The sequence below is a fragment of the Microtus ochrogaster genome, unplaced genomic scaffold (assembly GCF_000317375.1).
Source record: "Microtus ochrogaster isolate Prairie Vole_2 unplaced genomic scaffold, MicOch1.0 UNK21, whole genome shotgun sequence".
In the NCBI taxonomy this organism is placed as follows: Eukaryota; Metazoa; Chordata; class Mammalia; order Rodentia; family Cricetidae; genus Microtus; species Microtus ochrogaster.
In genome coordinates, this window is record NW_004949119.1 from 1,377,820 (window position 1) to 1,382,207 (window position 4,388).

General features: G+C 44.5%; 1 protein-coding gene across 3 annotated transcripts in view; it reads left to right on the top strand.

Annotated features, from left to right (window-relative positions):
* Positions 1 to 3,012: 3,012 nt before the first annotated feature.
* Nudt13 (nudix hydrolase 13) overlaps positions 3,013 to 4,388 on the top strand; it is a 43,664-nt gene continuing 42,288 nt past the window's right edge. For all 3 annotated transcript variants that reach the window (XM_005367610.2, XM_013353957.1, XM_026789559.1), the window contains exon 1: positions 3,013 to 3,126. The gene's annotated coding sequence lies outside the window, so the exon portion shown is untranslated. The remainder of the gene's footprint in view (positions 3,127 to 4,388) is intronic.

Below are 4,388 nucleotides of genomic sequence, written 5' to 3' on the forward strand. Positions count from 1 at the left end.
CACTCTCCTCACAAACCCCATTTAAATGTTCCATAGCTGGACCTCCAGAAGGGGTCAGAATTTGTGCAGGCAGCAGGACCCAGGAAGCCACTTTTTCAAAACCACTTGGCTTTTTTTTTCTGCTCCCCCTGAATCAGGAAAACCTCTCTTAAAGGAGCTGCAGCATGCCACCAGCAAGCAAAGCTCATCTGGAAAAAAAAATGTGACTAAACTTTTTTTGAGTGTGTCTAGAGCTCCTTTCCAAGCTTTCTCAGATTTTATGTGGATGTAGTTGACCACGTGGGAGCATCAATTTGTTGTAAGGAGGTTGCTTGTTCATTTCCCGGCTACCCAGACTCCCAAAATAATCACACAGAAACCATATTATTTAAATCACTGCTTGCCCCATTAGCTCTAGCTTCTTATTTGCTAACTCTTACATCTTAATTTAATCTATCTCCATTAATCTGTGAGTCACCACAAGGTCGTGGCCTACTAGCAAAGTTCCAGCACGTCTGTGTCCAGCAGCTCCATGGTTTCCCTCTGACTCTGCCTCCTTTCTCCCAGCATTCAGTTTAGTTTTCCCTGCCTAGTTCTACTCTGCCCTGTCAACAGGCCAATGCAGTTTTTTTATTCATTAACCAATAAAAGCAACACACATACAAAGGACTTCCCACATCCCCTGCAGAGATGTACACTTCTGCTGTCACTTCTCTGAGTCCTAAATGAAGCTGATTCTTAGAACATGCTCAGAACAGGGAAACTTACTTAAATTGCCCCCTCTGGGTCATTCCTACTGTAGTCACAAATAATGAGTGCTGGAAAGAAGCCATGACAGGGCAGCATACTAAATTAAGAGCAGAGAGCCTCAGGCAGGGAAGGGTACTTGCTTAAGCTGGGATGATGCTGCTCTGGCTACGATTTGCTTGGTGGTAGGACCTGATAAATAGGCTGCACACAAAATGCTATATAATGGGTCCTGCTCTGTGTCTGTACAGATTAAGTCCACTGCCCTTTGGCCCTGACTTGGTGGGAAATGGCCCTCTCGTCCCCCTCTCTGGTTTCCTTTGAGTCTCCATGGTTACTAAGAAACCAGGATTTTTTTCCTTTGAGAATAAAAACTGGATCCTGAGACTTGTATGTGTGTTGATGAATTATTTCCAGGCTGCTGTTTGTTAGGACAATAACACTCCAGCTGCAGGATGGGGGGGAGACTGTAGCTCTGCCTTCTAAAGAGGATACCTCTTGCTAGCTGTGCCTTTAAAGGCATTGTGACCAGGGAAGAGAGCAGAATACCTGGGCTACTTAGCTACACAGCCTTGGGAGACATTTCCTCACTTGTCAGAACAGCAGTCAAGCTCTTGCCTCTGTGTGCCTTAGGAATGTGGGTACATTGAGAGCATAGAAATGATGTAGGATTCCCCTCTGTATGCTGTGAATATGTTTTATTACTATTGGTTAATAAAGAAGCTGCTTTGGCCTATGGCAGGGTAGAATATAGGTAGGCCGGAAAACTAAACAGAATGCAGGGAGAAAGAAGGTGGAGCCAGGTAGATGCCATGTAACTACCGAAGGAGAAAGATGCCAGAACATTACCAGTAAGCCACAGCCTCATGGCGATACATAGATTAATAGAAATGAGTTCATTTAAGATGTAAGAACTAGTTAGAAATATGCCTGAGCATTTGGCCAAACAGTGCTGTAATTAATATAGTTTTTGTGTGATTATTCGTGTCTGAGTGACCAGGAAACAAACAAGCAGTCTCCAATTACATAGAAATGCTGTAATATAAATGGTGAACTTTATCAGTGCCAACTTACTGTGTGTGTGTTTATATGAGTGCATGTGTGGATGTGTGCATGTGTGTATGTATGCATGCGTGTATGTCTGTGTACACGCGCGTACTGTGTGAGGAGGTTATTCCTCAAATGTCATCTATCTATTTTTACATTAATTAATAAATTTAGAGCGTGCCATGGCCCTGATGTGGACGTCAGAGGGCAGCTTGCAGGAATTGCTTCTCTCCTTCTATCATGGGGATTCTGGGGATTGGACTTGGGTTGTCAGGCTTGCAGCAAGATCATTTCCCTGTTGAACCATCTTTCAGGTCCTGCTTGACAGCCTAAAAGGAAAAAGCTGGGCACAGTGGCCTGCACTTATGATCCCAGCACTAGGAAGGTGGAGATAGGAGCCATATGGCTGGGTGGAGAAAGGAATGTAAGGGAAAGAGGCAGGAACTCAGTGGAGTGTGGTGCGAAGTGTGGAGTCTTCAGGATTCAGGGAAACAGGATCTTGCCCATTTTTGGTCTGAGGTAGATAGAGGTAAGAGCTCTCTAGTGGCTGGCCGTTTTGCTATTCCGGTCTTCAGGTTGAAACCCAATATCTGTCTCTGGGTTTTTATTATTCATGCTACAAGTATGCGCCCCTGGATAACCTATAACCTTTTACGTACTGCAGACTGGCCTCAAATTCAAAGAACTCTGCCTCTGTCTCCTGGGATAAAAGGGAGGCCTGGAACTTCTAGTCTTGAAAAAAACAAAACAAAACAAACAAGTCTGGTTTTTGCTTGTGTGTGTTCATGTACATGGGCACTTGTGTGTCGGTGGGGTGCATGCATGTTCCAGTGAGGGTGAAGTTGACATTGAGTGCCTTCCTCCAAGGCGCTTCCATTTGTAGAGGGAGGCACTGAACCTGGAGTTCACCAATTCAGCCAAGCAACAGCTAAATAAAACCTCCATGCCAGAAGAGCTGGAATGTGCGAGAGTTATTTGGTTGTGGTGGTTTTCATTATAAGTTTTGACAACTAAGGTTAACTTTGCTATCCAAGGTCACAACTCCGTGCCTGGAAACTGAACTACAATTCCCATAGTGCATCGCTAATGTCTCGGGGGATTCTGGGAAGTGTGGCAGAAGTATGTTTGGGGCCAATTAGAATTACTGTCGCGGGTGTAGTGATTAAATTAAGTTTCCCAAAGTGCATTTTTAGAAGGATTCTGGGAGGAGTGGCAGAAGCATCAGTTCCCGAGGGAAGCAAAAAAAAAAAAAAAAAAAAGAGAGAGAGAGAGAGAGCATTTGAACTTGAACGTTTGACGTTCGTGAGGTTTGCAGACTGTTGGAGCTTCGGAGGCACCCCGAAAGAATTCAGAGTGAGTACAGAGAAAAGAACCTGTTCTAACTGCAACCAGGACGTTGGCGCCATAATCAAAACTTAGCAGCCGCTCTCGGCTACAGCGTTTGAGTTTAAAAAATATTTCTAATCTCGAGAAACCAGACCTTTGCACCCAACTTTGAGTACCTCTGATTATTTTCCGAAACGTTTTTGGAGAGCTTTTTATACCTGGAACTTTTTCGATTTCTCACCTTTTCTCTTAATTTTTGAATTGGTGGTAGGATATTTTAGAAGTAAACCATAAAACTTTTTATATAATCAAGACCGTGAAGTCTGCAACACGGTGGCTTCGCATCCTTCCCAGCCCCGCTGAAGTCCACAGTGGAATGGGTGGGGTGTACCCAGGACTCTCTCCAGCACAAGGAGCAATGCCTCTGCAGGGTGAGGGCACCCGTGAAGATTCAGAATGACTCTTCTGTCACACTTTATAAGTCATTCCCTCTGGAAAGGCGAGATGTGTGTAAAAACAGTTACCTTTCATCCCGTCTATAATGCTGTGTACACACACACACACACACACACACACACACACACACAGGACGTTGCGCTCTATGACAAATTCCTGAGTATCCAGACTGTGATCATCTGCAGCTGGCTAAAATTAATTTAGTAACAGAAATTGGAGCAGACATCAGGCAGCCCTACAGTGGGCCACACAAAGTAGGAAGTAGCCACAGCCACAGCAAAGTAGCTTTTGCAGTTCCGAGAACCCATGAACCTCATCAGAGGAATTCCAGTAGCCTAGAAAGAATCTCCAACTATTAGTCTCAGGAACTACTGTTTTTGTTATACTGTTTTGTTATATCTTTCTTTAAAAGGAGCATGTGCATATGCTTACATCTTTAAAGGAGGCTGGGCCTATAGCCCCCTGCTGAGGCAAAATGGTCAGTGCCGTGAGTCTGAGACCAGCCTCGTCTACAGAATGAGACCTTATCTCAAGAAGTAGTAAATGAATGAAATTTAAAATCAACAAAAATAAATAAAATTAGGTCAGGGCTGGGAAGATGGCTCAGTAGATAAAGTGCTTGCTGAGTTTGCACAGGACCCATGCAAAGCTGGGTGCAAACACGCATCTGTAATCTAAGCACACCCACGGTGAAAGGAGAGGCGGAGCAGGCTCCCTGGATGCTCACAGACTAACTAGCCTGATGTACTTAGGGATGAACAAGGAAAACAGCCTGTCTCCAAATAAGGTATAGGGTGAGGGACCAACAGCTGAGATTGTCCTCCGATCTGTAC